Source organism: Idiotropiscis lumnitzeri, unplaced genomic scaffold (assembly GCF_059441095.1).
Source record: "Idiotropiscis lumnitzeri isolate Australia: NSW breed Sydney's pygmy pipehorse unplaced genomic scaffold, RoL_Ilum_1.0 HiC_scaffold_31, whole genome shotgun sequence".
Lineage (NCBI taxonomy): Eukaryota > Metazoa > Chordata > Actinopteri > Syngnathiformes > Syngnathidae > Idiotropiscis > Idiotropiscis lumnitzeri.
Genome location: NW_028283569.1, coordinates 1,759,893 through 1,782,627, shown reverse-complemented (window position 1 = coordinate 1,782,627; position 22,735 = coordinate 1,759,893).

The following is a 22,735-nucleotide window of genomic DNA, read 5'->3' as shown; positions in this document are numbered from 1 at the left end:
CTCTGAAGAAGGCGAAAGACTCGCCGAAACATGTCAGGTAAAAAATTAACCTAAAACATAATTGTCTGCTTTTAATGAATCAGTCAAATATCAATAATAAGAAGACAAAATGAACCTAATACAAATAAATGAATGCTTAATAACTCCCCTGCACATGCTCCTAAAAATCCAAACCTTCACCTGTAAATAAAACGTCCCGACCTGAAGACATCTTAATGTTATTATTTTGTTATACACACAGTGCCGCCAAGTGGAATCAAAAATTTGTTTTTATTTTAATTTTCACGTACTGCACGGTGCCCTTTTGACGAATCCGACTGAAAATTAGTCAGAAAAGACTCAAGACAATGATCTTACTCTCTGCCGAATTTTGTGACGTTTTGGCAAAAGGCGTGGCTATTAAGGTGCTGAAAAGTCCAATTGTACTCTGTGGCAACAAAAGCTCCGGCAACATGACTCAGATGATCCTATCTTCTCGAAGTTGTACACATTTGAGGATACTTCAGCCCTGAAGACATCTACCAACTTATTTTACATCGTAGTAGTAGCGCCACCAACTGGTAAAAGCTAATACAAGTTATTTTCTTGGATGTTTTTCTCCGTGCAACTCAACAAGGTCGCCCTCATATATGCTCGGATTACTGTTTCGGCCATGAGGATGTCACAATACGAAATTCGTGATTTTTCGTGAAAAGTTGTGGGAGTGGCATTGCACTGTTCGGCAATAAAACAAAGCTGATTATGAGGTTCTAAATATGAACGACAACTCGTAAAACTTTACACACACATCAGGCCGAGCAAATTTATCAATATTTTATAAGTTAGTTGTGCAGCTTTTTTGAAATGGCTCGCCATGGCCCTCGAGAAATGTTAAAAAAAAGCAGCTCTGGTTGAGTGTTTCACCTCGCTTTTTGTAAATTTTATGGAGTACAGTGAACCCTTGGTTATCGCGGTTAATGGGGACCGAGACCACCCGCGAAAACTGAAAATCCGCGAAGTAGCGGCGCACCTTCAAAAATGCTTAAAAAAAATATACAATATATATAATAAATATATAAATATATATATATATATATATATATATATATATATATATATACGGGGAGAGAGAGAGTGAAATTCATGTTATAACAAAAAAACCAAATTATTATTAAAACGTATTATTTTTTTATTCCCCAGCCATTCTTTTTGTTTTTATTTAATTACTCCGACTTTTACCTGCTGGTACGCCGTCCGGTGTGCCCTGTGAAATGAAAGGTAGCATTCTTTATTTATTTATTCATTTATTCATTCATAACTGACAGCCTCGCGCTCCGCTCGTGCCCGGGCAGAAGAGGTGCTCCAATTTGGCTTAACTGTGACACACGCCCGTCCTCCTCCCCCGGAGCTTCCATTCGGTTAAACTTAGGGGCCGCTTGGCACCGCCCGTGCCCGGGGAAGGTGCTCCTCTTCGGCTTACTGTGACGCGAGCATGCCCTCCTCCTCCGGAGCTTCCATTCGGTTAAACTTAGGGGCCGCTTGGAACCGCCCGTGCCCGGGGAAGGTGCTCCTCTTCGGCTTACTGTGACGCGAGCATGCCCTCCTCCTCCGGAGCTTCCATTCGGTTAAACTTAGGGGCCGCTTGGAACCGCCCGTGCCCGGGGAAGGTGCTCCTCTTCGGCTTACTGTGACGCGAGCATGCCCTCCTCCTCCGGAGCTTCCATTCGGTTATACTTAGGGGCCGCTTGGCACCGCCCGTGCCCGGGGAAGGTGCTCCTCTACGGCTTAACTGCCACGCACGCTGGCCGGAGCTCTGGTACGGTCCGAACCGCGCGAAACGTCGCCACCGATCGTGTCCGGGGGAACGTGCTCTTCTTCGTCCACTCTCCTCTTCGCCCACGCTCTTCTTCGGCGCACGCCGGCCGTCTAACCGCTCCAGCGCCCCGTCGTGCCGCTCTGCGAAACTACAATGCCCCCGAATATTTTTTAGACCCGCGAAGCACTGAACCCGCGAAAGGTGAACCGCGAAGTAGCGAGGGTTCACTGTATGTATAAGACCAAGACCTACAAAAAAGTCTCTTGGAGCAATGAGCTAGGTTTTACAGGAAGTCGGCCATTTTGAATTTACTTAAAAGGGGGCGGGTCACCACAATGGACTTTGTGTAGAAATTATTATTGGGGCCCGAGCAGCGACCGCGGCGAGGTCCCTATTGTTTTTGAAGAAAATATTATTACTTTTATTATTATTATTATTATTATTATTATTAGGGCCTGAGCAGCGACCGCTGTGAAGTCCCTATTGTTTTTGTAGAAATTATTATTATTATTATTTTTCCGATTGTTCGATCGCATTTTTGACCCCCGAAACATGCACAAAAACTCACCAAACTTGGCAGTCTCATCGGGCATGGCGAAAAATTTGATATTTTAACGTCTAATATGAACAAGAAGTGAGTTATGAATTTTTGAAAGTCCGACTTTTGCCCTTTTTTGCATGTTTACAGGGGTCATTCTTTTGCACCCTGATCCTAAAGGCTTCATCTGATTGCCTTAAAATTCTGTCTGTAGCATCTGAAGACCTGGGACAAACACTGGGGCTAAAATTTTTTGTTTCCGAAATACTATATGACGGGGGCGGGGCTTCAAAGTTTTCACTTAAGATTTCCTTCGCCGCAATGGACAAAATGCTTAATAACTCTCCTGCACATGCTGCTAAAAATCCAAAACTTCACATGTACATAAAAAGTCTGTACCTGAAGACATCTATATGTTTATATTCAGTTATACACCTTGCGCCAATCAATATCATTTTTTACATTTTGACTTACTGCACGGTGCCCTTTTAACGAATCTGATTGAAAATTGGCTAGAAAAGACTCAAGACATTGATCTTACTCTATCCCTATTTTTGTGACTTTCCTTCGAAGGGCGTGGCTATTACGGTGCCGCAGAGTCTGATTATTCTCCGTGGCAACAAAAGTTCCTGCAAAATGATTCAGATGATCCATCTTCTCGAAATTTTTCACATTTGAGGATATTCAGGCCCTGAAGACGGCTGCCAACTTATTTTTGATCGCAGTGGTAGCGCCACCAACTGGTTAAAACAAATACAAATTATTTTCGTTGATGTTTTTCTCCGGGCAGGTGAACAAAATCTACCTTATATTTGCTCGGATGAGTGTTTAGGCCTTGAGGATGTCACAATACGAAAGTCTTTCGCCTTCTTCAGAGTGTCACATGATGGTGTCTTGTGGCCCGTCTTTATCAGCTGATGTTCCATGAGGGCGTGACTTACCTGTCACAAGAATGAAGGCAAGTCACGCCCCCCGCTGTCCGTTCACTCCGCCAAAATGCTGCTCCAGGTGGTAGAGAGGATGAAGGCTCCCTTGTCTCTGTTCATGGTTTTTATGCCTCGCTTGCAGATCTCAATGGCCTCTCTGATCCAGCGCTGTTGTTTGTTCTCTTCGGTGCGGATGACCCTGCCCTTCTCCCGGTCCATGATGTGGTTTTCCCTTTTGCAGTGGTCAGTGATTGCTGATTTGTAATGTTCATGTTGTGCTTGTTCTTTTACTGCTCTGATTTTTTCATTTTTTTGACAGGTAAGTCACACCCTCATGGAACATCAGCTGATAAAGACGGGTCTCAAGACACCATCATGCGACACTCTGAAGAAGGCAAAAGACTCGCCGAAACATGTCAGGTAAAAAATTAACCTAAAACATAATTGTCTGCTTTTAATGAATCAGTCAAATATCAATAATAAGAAGACAAAATGAACCTAATACAAATAAATGAATGCTTAATAACTCCCCTGCACATGCTCCTAAAAATCCAAACCTTCACCTGTAAATAAAACGTCCCGACCTGAAGACATCTTAATGTTATTATTTTGTTATACACACAGCGCCGCCAAGTGGAATCAAAAATTTGTTTTTATTTTAATTTTCACGTACTGCACGGTGCCCTTTTGACGAATCCGACTGAAAATTAGTCAGAAAAGACTCAAGACAATGATCTTACTCTCTGCCGAATTTTGTGAAGTTTTGGCAAAAGGCGTGGCTATTACGGTGCTGAAAAGTCCGATTGTACTCTGTGGCAACAAAAGCTCCGGCAACATGACTCAGATGATCCTATCTTCTCGAAGTTGTACACATTTGAGGATACTTCAGCCCTGAAGACATCTACCGACTTATTTTTCATCGTAGTAGTAGCGCCACCAACTGGTAAAAGCTAATACAAGTTATTTTCTTGGATGTTTTTCTCCGTGCAACTCAACAAGGTCGCCCTCATATATGCTCGGATGACTGTTTCGGCCATGAGGATGTCACAATACGAAATTCGTGATTTTTCGTGAAAAGTTGTGGGAGTGGCATTGCACTGTTCGGCAATAAAACAAAGCTGATTATGAGGTTCTAAATATGAACGACATCTCGTAAAACTTTACACACACATCAGGCCGAGCAAATTTATCAATATTTTATACGTTAGTTGTGCAGCTTTTTTGAAATGGCTCGCCATGGCCCTCGAGAAATGTTCAAAAAAGCAGCCCTGATTGAGTGTTTCACCTCGCTTTTTGTAAATTTTATGGAGTACAGTGAACCCTCGGTTATCGCGGTTAATGGGGACCGAGACCACCCGCGAAAACTGAAAATCCGCGAAGTAGCGGCGCACCTTCAAAAATGCTTAAAAAAAATATACAATATATATAATAAATATATATATATATATATATATATATATATATATATATATATATATATACGGGGAGAGAGAGAGTGAAATTCATTTTATAACAAAAAAACCAAATTATTATTAAAACGTATTATTTTTTTATTCCCCAGCCATTCTTTTTGTATTTATTTAATTACTCCGACTTTTACCTGCTGGTACGCCGTCCGGTGTGCCCTGTGAAATGAAAGGTGGCATTCTTTATTTATTTATTCATTTATTCATTCATAACTGACAGCCTCGCGCTCCGCTCGTGCCCGGGCGGAAGAGGTGCTCCAATTCGGCTTAACTGTGACACACGCCCGCCCTCCTCCCCCGGAACTTCCATTCGGTTAAACTTAGGGTCCGCTTGGCACCGCCCGTGCCCGGGGAAGGTGCTCCTCTTCGGCTTACTGTGACGCGAGCATGCCCTCCTCCTCCGGAGCTTCCATTCAGTTAAACTTAGGGGCCGCTTGGAACCGCCCGTGCCCGGGGAAGGTGCTCCTCTTCGGCTTACTGTGACGCGAGCATGCCCTCCTCCTCCGGAGCTTCCATTCGGTTAAACTTAGGGGCCGCTTGGAACCGCCCGTGCCCGGGGAAGGTGCTCCTCTTCGGCTTACTGTGACGCGAGCATGCCCTCCTCCTCCGGAGCTTCCATTCGGTTAAACTTAGGGGCTGCTTGGCACCGCCCGTGCCCGGGGAAGGTGCTCCTCTACGGCTTAACTGCCACGCACGCCGGCCGGAGCTCTGGTACGGTCCGAACCGCGCGAAACGTCGCCACCGATCGTGTCCGGGAGAACGTGCTCTTCTTCGTCCACTCTCCTCTTCGCCCACGCTCTTCTTCGGCGCACGCCGGCCGTCTAACCGCTCCAGCGCCCCGTCGTGCCGCTCGGCGAAACTACAATGCCCCCGAATATTTTTTAGACCCGCGAAGCACTGAACCCGCGAAAGGTGAACCGCGAAGTAGCGAGGGTTCACTGTATGTATAAGACCAAGACCTACAAAAAAGTCTCTTGGAGCAATGAGCTAGGTTTTACAGGAAGTCGGCCATTTTGAATTTACTTAAAAGGGGGCGGGTCACCACAATGGACTTTGTGTAGAAATTATTATTGGGGCCCGAGCAGTGACGGCGGCGAGGTCCCTATTGTTTTTGTAGAAATTATTATTAGGGCCTGAGCAGCGACCGCTACGAGGTCCCCATTGTTTTTGTGGAAATTATTATTATTTTTATTATTATTATTATTAGGGCCCGAGCAGTGACCGCTGCGAGGTCCCTATTGTTTTTCTAGAAATTGTTATTAGGGCCCGAGCTGCGACGGCTGCGAGGTCCCTATTGTTTTTGTAGAAAATATTATTACTTTTATTATTATTAATATTATTATTATTATTATTAGGGCCTGAGCAGCGACCGCTGCGAAGTCCCTATTGTTTTTGTAGAAATTATTATTATTATTATTTTTCCGATTGTTCGATCGCATTTTTGACCCCCGAAACATGCACAAAAACTCACAAAACTTGGCAGTCTCATCGGGAATGGCGAAAAATTTGATATTTTAACGTCTAATATGAACAGGAAGTGAGTTATGAATTTTTGAAAGTCCGACTTTTGCCCTTTTTTGCATGTTTACAGGGGTCATTCTTTTGCACCCTGATCCTAAAGGCTTCATCTGATTGCCTTAAAATTCTGTCTGTAGCATCTGAAGACCTGGGACAAACACTGGGGCTAAAATTTTTTGTTTCCGAAATACTATATGACGGGGGCGGGGCTTCAAAGTTTTCACTTAAGATTTCCTTCGCCGCAATGGACAAAATGCTTAATAACTCTCCTGCACATGCTGCTAAAAATCCAAAACTTCACATGTACATAAAAAGTCTGTACCTGAAGACATCTATATGTTTATATTCAGTTATACACCTTGCGCCAATCAATATCATTTTTTACATTTTGACGTACTGCACGGTGCCCTTTTAACGAATCTGATTGAAAATTGGCTAGAAAAGACTCAAGACATTGATCTTACTCTATCCCTATTTTTGTGACTTTCCTTCGAAGGGCGTGGCTATTACGGTGCCGCAGAGTCTGATTATTCTCCGTGGCAACAAAAGTTCCTGCAAAATGATTCAGATGATCCATCTTCTCGAAATTTTTCACATTTGAGGATATTCAGGCCCTGAAGACGGCTGCCAACTTATTTTTGATCGCAGTGGTAGCGCCACCAACTGGTTAAAACAAATACAAATTATTTTCGTTGATGTTTTTCTCCGGGCAGGTGAACAAAATCTACCTTATATTTGCTCGGATGAGTGTTTAGGCCTTGAGCATGTCACAATACGAAAGTCTTTCGCCTTCTTCAGAGTGTCACATGATGCTGTCTTGTGACCCGTCTTTATCAGCTGATGTTCCATGAGGGCGTGACTTACCTGTCACAAGAATGAAGGCAAGTCACGCCCCCCGCTGTCCGTTCACTCCGCCAAGATGCTGGTCCAGGTGGTAGAGAGGATGAAGGCTCCCTTGTCTCTGTTCATGGTTTTTATGCCTCGCTTGCAGATCTCAATGGCCTCTCTGATCCAGCGCTGTTGTTTGTTCTCTTCTGTGCGGATGACCCTGCCCTTCTCCCGGTCCATGATGTGGTTTTCCCTTTTGCAGTGGTCAGTGATTGCTGATTTGTAATGTTCATGTTGTGCTTGTTCTTTTACTGCTCTGATTTTTCATTTTTTTGACAGGTAAGTCACACCCTCATGGAACATCAGCTGATAAAGACGGGTCTCAAGACACCATCATGCGACACTCTGAAGAAGGCGAAAGACTCGCCGAAACATGTCAGGTAAAAAATTAACCTAAAACATAATTGTCTGCTTTTAATGAATCAGTCAAATATCAATAATAAGAAGACAAAATGAACCTAATACAAATAAATGAATGCTTAATAACTCCCCTGCACATGCTCCTAAAAATCCAAACCTTCACCTGTAAATAAAACGTCCCGACCTGAAGACATCTTAATGTTATTATTTTGTTATACACACAGTGCCGCCAAGTGGAATCAAAAATTTGTTTTTATTTTAATTTTCACGTACTGCACGGTGCCCTTTTGACGAATCCGACTGAAAATTTGTCAGAAAAGACTCAAGACAATGATCTTACTCTCTGCCGAATTTTGTGACGTTTTGGCAAAAGGCGTGGCTATTAAGGTGCTGAAAAGTCCGATTGTACTTTGTGGCAACAAAAGCTCCGGCAACATGACTCAGATGATCCTATCTTCTCGAAGTTGTACACATTTGAGGATACTTCAGCCCTGAAGACATCTACCAACTTATTTTACATCGTAGTAGTAGCGCCACCAACTGGTAAAAGCTAATACAAGTTATTTTCTTGGATGTTTTTCTCCGTGCAACTCAACAAGGTCGCCCTCATATATGCTCGGATGACTGTTTCGGCCATGAGGATGTCACAATACGAAATTCGTGATTTTTCGTGAAAAGTTGTGGGAGTGGCATTGCACTGTTCGGCAATAAAACAAAGCTGATTATGAGGTTCTAAATATGAACGACAACTCGTAAAACTTTACACACACATCAGGCCGAGCAAATTTATCAATATTTTATAAGTTAGTTGTGCAGCTTTTTTGAAATGGCTCGCCATGGCCCTCGAGAAATGTTAAAAAAAAGCAGCTCTGGTTGAGTGTTTCACCTCGCTTTTTGTAAATTTTATGGAGTACAGTGAACCCTCGGTTATCGCGGTTAATGGGGACCGAGACCACCCGCGAAAACTGAAAATCCGCGAAGTAGCGGCGCACCTTCAAAAATGCTTAAAAAAAATATACAATATATATAATAAATATATATATATATATATATATATATATATATATATATATATATATATATATATATATATATATATATATATACGGGGAGAGAGAGAGTGAAATTCATTTTACAACAAAAAAACCAAATTATTATTAAAACGTATTATTTTTTTATTCCCCAGCCATTCTTTTCGTATTTATTTAATTACTCCGACTTTTACCTGCTGGTACGCCGTCCGGTGTGCCCTGTGAAATGAAAGGTGGCATTCTTTATTTATTTATTCATTTATTCATTCATAACTGACAGCCTCGCGCTCCGCTCGTGCCCGGGCGGAAGAGGTGCTCCAATTCGGCTTAACTGTGACACACGCCCGCCCTCCTCCCCCGGAACTTCCATTCGGTTAAACTTAGGGGCCGCTTGGCACCGCCCGTGCCCGGGGAAGGTGCTCCTCTTCGGCTTACTGTGACGCGAGCATGCCCTCCTCCTCCGGAGCTTCCATTCAGTTAAACTTAGGGGCCGCTTGGAACCGCCCGTGCCCGGGGAAGGTGCTCCTCTTCGGCTTACTGTGACGCGAGCATGCCCTCCTCCTCCGGAGCTTCCATTCGGTTAACCTTAGGGGCCGCTTGGAACCGCCCGTGCCCGGGGAAGGTGCTCCTCTTCGGCTTACTGTGACGCGAGCATGCCCTCCTCCTCCGGAGCTTCCATTCGGTTAAACTTAGGGGCCGCTTGGCACCGCCCGTGCCCGGGGAAGGTGCTCCTCTACGGCTTAACTGCCACGCACGCCGGCCGGAGCTCTGGTACGGTCCGAACCGCGCGAAACGTCGCCACCGATCGTGTCCGGGAGAACGTGCTCTTCTTCGTCCACTCTCCTCTTCGCCCACGCTCTTCTTCGGCGCACGCCGGCCGTCTAACCGCTCCAGCGCCCCGTCGTGCCGCTCGGCGAAACTACAATGCCCCCGAATATTTTTTAGACCCGCGAAGCACTGAACCCGCGAAAGGTGAACCGCGAAGTAGCGAGGGTTCACTGTATGTATAAGACCAAGACCTACAAAAAAGTCTCTTGGAGCAATGAGCTAGGTTTTACAGGAAGTCGGCCATTTTGAATTTACTTAAAAGGGGGCGGGTCACCACAATGGACTTTGTGTAGAAATTATCATTGGGGCCCGAGCAGCGACGGCGGCGAGGTCCCTATTGTTTTTGTAGAAATTATTATTAGGGCCTGAGCAGCGACCGCTACGAGGTCCCCATTGTTTTTGTGGAAATTATTATTATTTTTATTATTATTATTATTAGGGCCCGAGCAGTGACCGCTGCGAGGTCCCTATTGTTTTTCTAGAAATTGTTATTAGGGCCCGAGCTGCGACGGCTGCGAGGTCCCTATTGTTTTTGTAGAAAATATTATTACTTTTATTATTATTAATATTATTATTATTATTATGAGGGCCTGAGCAGCGACCGCTGCGAAGTCCCTATTGTTTTTGTAGAAATTATTATTATTATTATTTTTCCGATTGTTCGATCGCATTTTTGACCCCGAAACATGCACAAAAACTCACCAAACTTGGCAGTCTCATCGGGCATGGCGAAAAATTTGATATTTTAACGTCTAATATGAACAGGAAGTGAGTTATGAATTTTTGAAAGTCCGACTTTTGCCCTTTTTTGCATGTTTACAGGGGTCATTCTTTTGCACCCTGATCCTAAAGGCTTCATCTGATTGCCTTAAAATTCTGTCTGTAGCATCTGAAGACCTGGGACAAACACTGGGGCTAAAATTTTTTGTTTCCGAAATACTATATGACGGGGGCGGGGCTTCAAAGTTTTCACTTAAGATTTCCTTCGCCGCAATGGACAAAATGCTTAATAACTCTCCTGCACATGCTGCTAAAAATCCAAAACTTCACATGTACATAAAAAGTCTGTACCTGAAGACATCTATATGTTTATATTCAGTTATACACCTTGCGCCAATCAATATCATTTTTTACATTTTGACGTACTGCACGGTGCCCTTTTAACGAATCTGATTGAAAATTGGCTAGAAAAGACTCAAGACATTGATCTTACTCTATCCCTATTTTTGTGACTTTCCTTCGAAGGGCGTGGCTATTACGGTGCCGCAGAGTCTGATTATTCTCCGTGGCAACAAAAGTTCCTGCAAAATGATTCAGATGATCCATCTTCTCGAAATTTTTCACATTTGAGGATATTCAGGCCCTGAAGACGGCTGCCAACTTATTTTTGATCGCAGTGGTAGCGCCACCAACTGGTTAAAACAAATACAAATTATTTTCGTTGATGTTTTTCTCCGGGCAGGTGAACAAAATCTACCTTATATTTGCTCGGATGAGTGTTTAGGCCTTGAGCATGTCACAATACGAAAGTCTTTCGCCTTCTTCAGAGTGTCACATGATGCTGTCTTGTGACCCGTCTTTATCAGCTGATGTTCCATGAGGGCGTGACTTACCTGTCACAAGAATGAAGGCAAGTCACGCCCCCCGCTGTCCGTTCACTCCGCCAAGATGCTGGTCCAGGTGGTAGAGAGGATGAAGGCTCCCTTGTCTCTGTTCATGGTTTTTATGCCTCGCTTGCAGATCTCAATGGCCTCTCTGATCCAGCGCTGTTGTTTGTTCTCTTCTGTGCGGATGACCCTGCCCTTCTCCCGGTCCATGATGTGGTTTTCCCTTTTGCAGTGGTCAGTGATTGCTGATTTGTAATGTTCATGTTGTGCTTGTTCTTTTACTGCTCTGATTTTTTTCATTTTTTTGACAGGTAAGTCACACCCTCATGGAACATCAGCTCAAGACACCATCATGCGACACTCTGAAGAAGGCGAAAGACTCGCCGAAACATGTCAGGTAAAAAATTAACCTAAAACATAATTGTCTGCTTTTAATGAATCAGTCAAATATCAATAATAAGAAGACAAAATGAACCTAATACAAATAAATGAATGCTTAATAACTCCCCTGCACATGCTCCTAAAAATCCAAACCTTCACCTGTAAATAAAACGTCCCGACCTGAAGACATCTTAATGTTATTATTTTGTTATACACACAGTGCCGCCAAGTGGAATCAAAAATTTGTTTTTATTTTAATTTTCACGTACTGCACGGTGCCCTTTTGACGAATCCGACTGAAAATTTGTCAGAAAAGACTCAAGACAATGATCTTACTCTCTGCCGAATTTTGTGACGTTTTGGCAAAAGGCGTGGCTATTAAGGTGCTGAAAAGTCCGATTGTACTTTGTGGCAACAAAAGCTCCGGCAACATGACTCAGATGATCCTATCTTCTCGAAGTTGTACACATTTGAGGATACTTCAGCCCTGAAGACATCTACCAACTTATTTTACATCGTAGTAGTAGCGCCACCAACTGGTAAAAGCTAATACAAGTTATTTTCTTGGATGTTTTTCTCCGTGCAACTCAACAAGGTCGCCCTCATATATGCTCGGATGACTGTTTCGGCCATGAGGATGTCACAATACGAAATTCGTGATTTTTCGTGAAAAGTTGTGGGAGTGGCATTGCACTGTTCGGCAATAAAACAAAGCTGATTATGAGGTTCTAAATATGAACGACAACTCGTAAAACTTTACACACACATCAGGCCGAGCAAATTTATCAATATTTTATAAGTTAGTTGTGCAGCTTTTTTGAAATGGCTCGCCATGGCCCTCGAGAAATGTTAAAAAAAAGCAGCTCTGGTTGAGTGTTTCACCTCGCTTTTTGTAAATTTTATGGAGTACAGTGAACCCTCGGTTATCGCGGTTAATGGGGACCGAGACCACCCGCGAAAACTGAAAATCCGCGAAGTAGCGGCGCACCTTCAAAAATGCTTAAAAAAAATATACAATATATATAATAAATATATATATATATATATATATATATATATATATATATATATATATATACGGGGAGAGAGAGAGTGAAATTCATTTTCCAACAAAAAAACCAAATTATTATTAAAACGTATTATTTTTTTATTCCCCAGCCATTCTTTTAGTATTTATTTAATTACTCCGACTTTTACCTGCTGGTACGCCGTCCGGTGTGCCCTGTTAAATGAAAGGTGGCATTCTTTATTTATTTATTCATTTATTCATTCATAACTGACAGCCTCGCGCTCCGCTCGTGCCCGGGCGGAAGAGGTGCTCCAATTCGGCTTAACTGTGACACACGCCCGCCCTCCTCCCCCGGAACTTCCATTCGGTTAAACTTAGGGGCCGCTTGGCACCGCCCGTGCCCGGGGAAGGTGCTCCTCTTCGGCTTACTGTGACGCGAGCATGCCCTCCTCCTCCGGAGCTTCCATTCAGTTAAACTTAGGGGCCGCTTGGAACCGCCCGTGCCCGGGGAAGGTGCTCCTCTTCGGCTTACTGTGACGCGAGCATGCCCTCCTCCTCCGGAGCTTCCATTCGGTTAACCTTAGGGGCCGCTTGGAACCGCCCGTGCCCGGGGAAGGTGCTCCTCTTCGGCTTACTGTGACGCGAGCATGCCCTCCTCCTCCGGAGCTTCCATTCGGTTAAACTTAGGGGCCGCTTGGCACCGCCCGTGCCCGGGGAAGGTGCTCCTCTACGGCTTAACTGCCAAGCACGCCGGCCGGAGCTCTGGTACGGTCCGAACCGCGCGAAACGTCGCCACCGATCGTGTCCGGGAGAACGTGCTCTTCTTCGTCCACTCTCCTCTTCGCCCACGCTCTTCTTCGGCGCACGCCGGCCGTCTAACCGCTCCAGCGCCCCGTCGTGCCGCTCGGCGAAACTACAATGCCCCCGAATATTTTTTAGACCCGCGAAGCACTGAACCCGCGAAAGGTGAACCGCGAAGTAGCGAGGGTTCACTGTATGTATAAGACCAAGACCTACAAAAAAGTCTCTTGGAGCAATGAGCTAGGTTTTACAGGAAGTCGGCCATTTTGAATTTACTTAAAAGGGGGCGGGTCACCACAATGGACTTTGTGTAGAAATTATTATTGGGGCCCGAGCAGCGACGGCGGCGAGGTCCCTATTGTTTTTGTAGAAATTATTATTAGGGCCTGAGCAGCGACCGCTACGAGGTCCCCATTGTTTTTGTGGAAATTATTATTATTTTTATTATTATTATTATTAGGGCCCGAGCAGTGACCGCTGCGAGGTCCCTATTGTTTTTCTAGAAATTGTTATTAGGGCCCGAGCTGCGACGGCTGCGAGGTCCCTATTGTTTTTGTAGAAAATATTATTACTTTTATTATTATTAATATTATTATTATTATTATTAGGGCCTGAGCAGCGACCGCTGCGAAGTCCCTATTGTTTTTGTAGAAATTATTATTATTATTATTTTTCCGATTGTTCGATCGCATTTTTGACCCCGAAACATGCACAAAAACTCACCAAACTTGGCAGTCTCATCGGGCATGGCGAAAAATTTGATATTTTAACGTCTAATATGAACAGGAAGTGAGTTATGAATTTTTGAAAGTCCGACTTTTGCCCTTTTTTGCATGTTTACAGGGGTCATTCTTTTGCACCCTGATCCTAAAGGCTTCATCTGATTGCCTTAAAATTCTGTCTGTAGCATCTGAAGACCTGGGACAAACACTGGGGCTAAAATTTTTTGTTTCCGAAATACTATATGACGGGGGCGGGGCTTCAAAGTTTTCACTTAAGATTTCCTTCGCCGCAATGGACAAAATGCTTAATAACTCTCCTGCACATGCTGCTAAAAATCCAAAACTTCACATGTACATAAAAAGTCTGTACCTGAAGACATCTATATGTTTATATTCAGTTATACACCTTGCGCCAATCAATATCATTTTTTACATTTTGACGTACTGCACGGTGCCCTTTTAACGAATCTGATTGAAAATTGGCTACAAAAGACTCAAGACATTGATCTTACTCTATCCCTATTTTTGTGACTTTCCTTCGAAGGGCGTGGCTATTACGGTGCCGCAGAGTCTGATTATTCTCCGTGGCAACAAAAGTTCCTGCAAAATGATTCAGATGATCCATCTTCTCGAAATTTTTCACATTTGAGGATATTCAGGCCCTGAAGACGGCTGCCAACTTATTTTTGATCGCAGTGGTAGCGCCACCAACTGGTTAAAACAAATACAAATTATTTTCGTTGATGTTTTTCTCCGGGCAGGTGAACAAAATCTACCTTATATTTGCTCGGATGAGTGTTTAGGCCTTGAGCATGTCACAATACGAAAGTCTTTCGCCTTCTTCAGAGTGTCACATGATGCTGTCTTGTGACCCGTCTTTATCAGCTGATGTTCCATGAGGGCGTGACTTACCTGTCACAAGAATGAAGGCAAGTCACGCCCCCCGCTGTCCGTTCACTCCGCCAAGATGCTGGTCCAGGTGGTAGAGAGGATGAAGGCTCCCTTGTCTCTGTTCATGGTTTTTATGCCTCGCTTGCAGATCTCAATGGCCTCTCTGATCCAGCGCTGTTGTTTGTTCTCTTCTGTGTGGATGACCCTGCCCTTCTCCCGGTCCATGATGTGGTTTTCCCTTTTGCAGTGGTCAGTGATTGCTGATTTGTAATGTTCATGTTGTGCTTGTTCTTTTACTGCTCTGATTTTTTTCATTTTTTTGACAGGTAAGTCACACCCTCATGGAACATCAGCTCAAGACACCATCATGCGACACTCTGAAGAAGGCGAAAGACTCGCCGAAACATGTCAGGTAAAAAATTAACCTAAAACATAATTGTCTGCTTTTAATGAATCAGTCAAATATCAATAATAAGAAGACAAAATGAACCTAATACAAATAAATGAATGCTTAATAACTCCCCTGCACATGCTCCTAAAAATCCAAACCTTCACCTGTAAATAAAACGTCCCGACCTGAAGACATCGTAATGTTATTATTTTGTTATACACACAGTGCCGCCAAGTGGAATCAAAAATGTGTTTTTATTTTAATTTTCACGTACTGCACGGTGCCCTTTTGACGAATCCGACTGAAAATTAGTCAGAAAAGACTCAAGACAATGATCTTACTCTCTGCCGAATTTCTTGACGTTTTGGCAAAAGGCGTGGCTATTAAGGTGCTGAAAAGTCCGATTGTACTCTGTGGCAACAAAAGCTCCGGCAACATGACTCAGATGATCCTATCTTCTCGAAGTTGTACACATTTGAGGATACTTCAGCCCTGAAGACATCTACCAACTTATTTTACATCGTAGTAGTAGCGCCACCAACTGGTAAAAGCTAATACAAGTTATTTTCTTGGATGTTTTTCTCCGTGCAACTCAACAAGGTCGCCCTCATATATGCTCGGATGACTGTTTCGGCCATGAGGATGTCACAATACGAAATTCGTCCTTTTTCGTGAAAAGTTGTGGGAGTGGCATTACACTGTTCGGCAATAAAACAAAGCTGATTATGAGGTTCTAAATATGAACGACAACTCGTAAAACTTTACACACACATCAGGCCGAGCAAATTTATCAATATTTTATACGTTAGTTGTGCAGCTTTTTTGAAATGGCTCGCCATGGCCCTCGAGAAATGTTAAAAAAAGCAGCTCTGGTTGAGTGTTTCACCTCGCTTTTTGTAAATTTTATGGAGTACAGTGAACCCTCGGTTATCGCGGTTAATGGGGACAGAGACCACCCGCGAAAACTGAAAATCCGCGAAGTAGCGGCGCACCTTCAAAAATGCTAAAAAAAAATATACAATATATATAATAAATATATATATATATATATATATATATATATATATATATATATATATACGGGGAGAGAGAGAGTGAAATTCATGTTATAACAAAAAAAACAAATTATTATTAAAACGTATTATTTTTTTATTCCCCAGCCATTCTTTTAGTATTTATTTAATTACTCCGACTTTTACCTGCTGGTACGCCGTCCGGTGTGCCCTGTGAAATGAAAGGTGGCATTCTTTATTTATTTATTCATTTATTCATTCATAACTGACAGCCTCGCGCTCCGCTCGTGCCCGGGCAGAAGAGGTGCTCCAATTTGGCTTAACTGTGACACACGCCCGCCCTCCTCCCCCGGAGCTTCCATTCGGTTAAACTTAGGGGCCGCTTGGCACCGCCCGTGCCGGGGGAAGGTGCTCCTCTTCGGCTTACTGTGACGCGAGCATGCCCTCCTCCTCCGGAGCTTCCATTCGGTTAAACTTAGGGGCCGCTTGGAACCGCCCGTGCCCGGGGAAGGTGCTCCTCTACGGCTTAACTGCCACGCACGCCGGCCGGAGCTCTGGTACGGTCCGAACCGCGCGAAACGTCGCCACCGATCGTGTCCGGGGGAACGTGCTCTTCTTCGTCCACTCTCCTCTTCGCCCACGCTCTTCTTCGGCGCACGCCGGCCGTCTAACCGCTCCAGCGCCCCGTCGTGCCGCTCTGCGAAACTACAATGCCCCCGAATATTTTTTAGACCCGCGAAGCACTGAACCCGCGAAAGGTGAACCGCGAAGTAGCGAGGGTTCACTGTATGTATAAGACCAAGACCTACAAAAAAGTCTCTTGGAGCAATGAGCTAGGTTTTACAGGAAGTCGGCCATTTTGAATTTACTTAAAAGGGGGCGGGTCACCACAATGGACTTTGTGTAGAAATTATTATTGGGGCCCGAGCAGCGACCGCGGCGAGGTCCCTATTGTTTTTGTAGAAAACATTATTACTTTTATTATTATTATTATTATTATTATTAGGGCCTGAGCAGCGACCGCTGCGAAGTCCCTATTGTTTTTGTAGAAATTATTATTATTATTATTTTTCCGATTGTTCGATCGCATTTTTGACCCCCGAAACATGCACAAAAACTCACCAAACTTGGCAGTCTCATCGGGCATGGCGAAAAATTTGATATTTTAACGTCTAATATGAACAGGAAGTGAGTTATGAATTTTTGAAAGTCCGACTTTTGCCCTTTTTTGCATGTTTACAGGGGTCATTCTTTTGCACCCTGATCCTAAAGGCTTCATCTGATTGCCTTAAAATTCTGTCTGTAGCATCTGAAGACCTGGGACAAACACTGGGGCTAAAACTTTTTGTTTCCGAAATACTATATGACGGGGGCGGGGCTTCAAAGTTTTTACTTAAGATTTCCTTCGCCGCAATGGACAAAATGCTTAATAACTCTCCTTCACATGCTGCTAAAAATCCAAAACTTCACATGTACATAAAGAGTCTGTACCTGAAGACATCGATATGTTTATATTCAGTTATACACCTTGCGCCAATCAATATCATTTTTTACATTTTGACGTACTGCATGGTACCCTTTTAACGAATCCGATTGAAAATTGGCTAGAAAAGACTCAAGACATTGATCTTACTCTATCCCTATTTTTATGACTTTCCTTCAAAGGGCGTGGCTATTACGGTGCCGCAGAGTCTGATTATTCTCCGTGGCAACAAAAGTTCCTGCAAAATGATTCAGATGATCCATCTTCTGGAAATCTTTCACATTTGAGGATATTCAGGCCCTGAAGACGGCTGCCAACTTATTTTTGATCGCAGTGGTAGCGCCACCAACTGGTTAAAACAAATACAAATTATTTTCGTTGATGTTTTTCTCCGGGCAGGTGAACAAAATCTACCTTATATTTGCTCGGATGAGTGTTTAGGCCTTGAGCATGTCACAATACAAAAGTCTTTCGCCTTCTTCAGAGTGTCACATGATGCTGTCTTGTGACCCGTCTTTATCAGCTGATGTTCCATGAGGGCGTGACTTACCTGTCACAAGAATGAAGGCAAGTCACGCCCCCCGCTGTCCGTTCACTCCGCCAAGATGCTGGTCCAGGTGGTAGAGAGGATGAAGGCTCCCTTGTCTCTGTTCATGGTTTTTATGCCTCGCTTGCAGATCTCAATGGCCTCTCTGATCCAGCGCTGTTGTTTGTTCTCTTCTGTGCGGATGACCCTGCCCTTCTCCCGGTCCATGATGTGGTTTTCCCTTTTGCAGTGGTCAGTGATTGCTGATTTGTAATGTTCATGTTGTGCTTGTTCTTTTACTGCTCTGATTTTTTCATTTTTTTGACAGGTAAGTCACACCCTCATGGAACATCAGCTGATAAAGACGGGTCTCAAGACACCATCATGCGACACTCTGAAGAAGGCGAAAGACTCGCCGAAACATGTCAGGTAAAAAATTAACCTAAAACATAATTGTCTGCTTTTAATGAATCAGTCAAATATCAATAATAAGAAGACAAAATGAACCTAATACAAATAAATGAATGCTTAATAACTCCCCTGCACATGCTCCTAAAAATCCAAACCTTCACCTGTAAATAAAACGTCCCGACCTGAAGACATCTTAATGTTATTATTTTGTTATACACACAGTGCCGCCAAGTGGAATCAAAAATTTTTTTTAATTTTAATTTTCACGTACTGCACGGTGCCCTTTTGACGAATCCGACTGAAAATTAGTCAGAAAAGACTCAAGACAATGATCTTACTCTCTGCCGAATTTTGTGACGTTTTGGCAAAAGGCGTGGCTATTAAGGTGCTGAAAAGTCCGATTGTACTCTGTGGCAACAAAAGCTCCGGCAACATGACTCAGATGATCCTATCTTCTCGAAGTTGTACACATTTGAGGATACTTCAGCCCTGAAGACATCTACCAACTTATTTTACATCGTAGTAGTAGCGCCACCAACTGGTAAAAGCTAATACAAGTTATTTTCTTGGATGTTTTTCTCCGTGCAACTCAACAAGGTCGCCCTCATATATGCTCGGATGACTGTTTCGGCCATGAGGATGTCACAATACGAAATTCGTGATTTTTCGTGAAAAGTTGTGGGAGTGGCATTGCACTGTTCGGCAATAAAACAAAGCTGATTATGAGGTTCTAAATATGAACGACATCTCGTAAAACTTTACACACACATCAGGCCGAGCAAATTTATCAATATTTTATACGTTAGTTGTGCAGCTTTTTTGAAATGGCTCGCCATGGCCCTCGAGAAATGTTAAAAAAAAGCAGCTCTGGTTGAGTGTTTCACCTCGCTTTTTGTAAATTTTATGGAGTACAGTGAACCCTCGGTTATCGCGGTTAATGGGGACCGAGACCACCCGCGAAAACTGAAAATCCGCGAAGTAGCGGCGCACCTTCAAAAATGCTTAAAAAAAATATACAATATATATAATAAATATATAAATATATATATATATATATATATATATATACGGGGAGAGAGAGAGTGAAATTCATGTTATAACAAAAAAAACAAATTATTATTAAAACGTATTATTTTTTTATTCCCCAGCCATTCTTTTAGTATTTATTTAATTACTCCGACTTTTACCTGCTGGTACGCCGTCCGGTGTGCCCTGTGAAATGAAAGGTGGCATTCTTTATTTATTTATTCATTTATTCATTCATAACTGACAGCCTCGCGCTCCGCTCGTGCCCGGGCAGAAGAGGTGCTCCAATTTGGCTTAACTGTGACACACGCCCGCCCTCCGCCCCCGGAGCTTCCATTCGGTTAAACTTAGGGGCCGCTTGGAACCGCCCGTGCCCGGGGAAGGTGCTCCTCTTCGGCTTATTGTGACGCGAGCATGCCCTCCTCCTCCGGAGCTTCCATTCGGTTAAACTTAGGGGCCGCTTGGCACCGCCCGTGCCCGGGGAAGGTGCTCCTCTACGGCTTAACTGCCACGCACGCTGGCCGGAGCTCTGGTACGGTCCGAACCGCGCGAAACGTCGCCACCGATCGTGTCCGGGAGAACGTGCTCTTCTTCGTCCACTCTCCTCTTCGCCCACGCTCTTCTTCGGCGCACGCCGGCCGTCTAACCGCTCCAGCGCCCCGTCGTGCCGCTCGGCGAAACTACAATGCCCCCGAATATTTTTTAGACCCGCGAAGCACTGAACCCGCGAAAGGTGAACCGCGAAGTAGCGAGGGTTCACTGTATGTATAAGACCAAGACCTACAAAAAAGTCTCTTGGAGCAATGAGCTAGGTTTTACAGGAAGTCGGCCATTTTGAATTTACTTAAAAGGTGGCGGGTCACCACAATGGACTTTGTGTAGAAATTATTATTGGGGCCCGAGCCGCGACCGCGGCGAGGTCCCTATTGTTTTTGTAGAAAATATTATTACTTTTATTATTATTATTATTATTATTATTAGGGCCTGAGCAGCGACCGCTGCGAAGTCCCTATTGTTTTTGTAGAAATTATTATTATTATTATTTTTCCGATTGTTCGATCGCATTTTTGACCCCCGAAACATGCACAAAAACTCACCAAACTTGGCAGTCTCATCGGGCATGGCGAAAAATTTGATATTTTAACGTCTAATATGAACAGGAAGTGAGTTATGAATTTTTGAAAGTCCGACTTTTGCCCTTTTTTGCATGTTTACAGGGGTCATTCTTTTGCACCCTGATCCTAAAGGCTTCATCTGATTGCCTTAAAATTCTGTCTGTAGCATCTGAAGACCTGGGACAAACACTGGGGCTAAAATTTTTTGTTTCCGAAATACTATATGACGGGGGCGGGGCTTCAAAGTTTTCACTTAAGATTTCCTTCGCCGCAATGGACAAAATGCTTAATAACTCTCCTGCACATGCTGCTAAAAATCCAAAACTTCACATGTACATAAAGAGTCTGTACCTGAAGACATCTATATGTTTATATTCAGTTATACACCTTGCGCCAATCAATATAATTTTTTACATTTTGACGTACTGCATGGTGCCCTTTTAACGAATCCGATTGAAAATTGGCTAGAAAAGACTCAAGACATTGATCTTACTCTATCCCTATTTTTATGACTTTCCTTCAAAGGGCGTGGCTATTACGGTGCCGCAGAGTCTGATTATTCTCCGTGGCAACAAAAGTTCCTGCAAAATGATTCAGATGATCCATCTTCTGGAAATCTTTCACATTTGAGGATATTCAGGCCCTGAAGACGGCTGCCAACTTATTTTTGATCGCAGTGGTAGCGCCACCAACTGGTTAAAACAAATACAAATTATTTTCGTTGATGTTTTTCTCCGGGCAGGTGAACAAAATCTACCTTATATTTGCTCGGATGAGTGTTTAGGCCTTGAGCATGTCACAATACAAAAGTCTTTCGCCTTCTTCAGAGTGTCACATGATGCTGTCTTGTGACCCGTCTTTATCAGCTGATGTTCCATGAGGGCGTGACTTACCTGTCACAAGAATGAAGGCAAGTCACGCCCCCCGCTGTCCGTTCACTCCGCCAAGATGCTGGTCCAGGTGGTAGAGAGGATGAAGGCTCCCTTGTCTCTGTTCATGGTTTTTATGCCTCGCTTGCAGATCTCAATGGCCTCTCTGATCCAGCGCTGTTGTTTGTTCTCTTCTGTGCGGATGACCCTGCCCTTCTCCCGGTCCATGATGTGGTTTTCCCTTTTGCAGTGGTCAGTGATTGCTGATTTGTAATGTTCATGTTGTGCTTGTTCTTTTACTGCTCTGATTTTTTCATTTTTTTGACAGGTAAGTCACACCCTCATGGAACATCAGCTGATAAAGACGGGTCTCAAGACACCATCATGCGACACTCTGAAGAAGGCGAAAGACTCGCCGAAACATGTCAGGTAAAAAATTAACCTAAAACATAATTGTCTGCTTTTAATGAATCAGTCAAATATCAATAATAAGAAGACAAAATGAACCTAATACAAATAAATGAATGCTTAATAACTCCCCTGCACATGCTCCTAAAAATCCAAACCTTCACCTGTAAATAAAACGTCCCGACCTGAAGACATCTTAATGTTATTATTTTGTTATACACACAGTGCCGCCAAGTGGAATCAAAAATTAGTTTTTATTTTAATTTTCACGTACTGCACGGTGCCCTTTTGACGAATCCGACTGAAAATGAGTCAGAAAAGACTCAAGACAATGATCTTACTCTCTGCCGAATTTTGTGACGTTTTGGCAAAAGGCGTGGCTATTAAGGTGCTGAAAAGTCCGATTGTACTCTGTGGCAACAAAAGCTCCGGCAACATGACTCAGATGATCCTATCTTCTCGAAGTTGTACACATTTGAGGATACTTCAGCCCTGAAGACATCTACCAACTTATTTTCCATCGTAGTAGTAGCGCCACCAACTGGTAAAAGCTAATACAAGTTATTTTCTTGGATGTTTTTCTCCGTGCAACTCAACAAGGTCGCCCTCATATATGCTCGGATGACTGTTTCGGCCATGAGGATGTCACAATACGAAATTCGTCCTTTTTCATGAAAAGTTGTGGGAGTGGCATTGCACTGTTCGGCAATAAAACAAAGCTGATTATGAGGT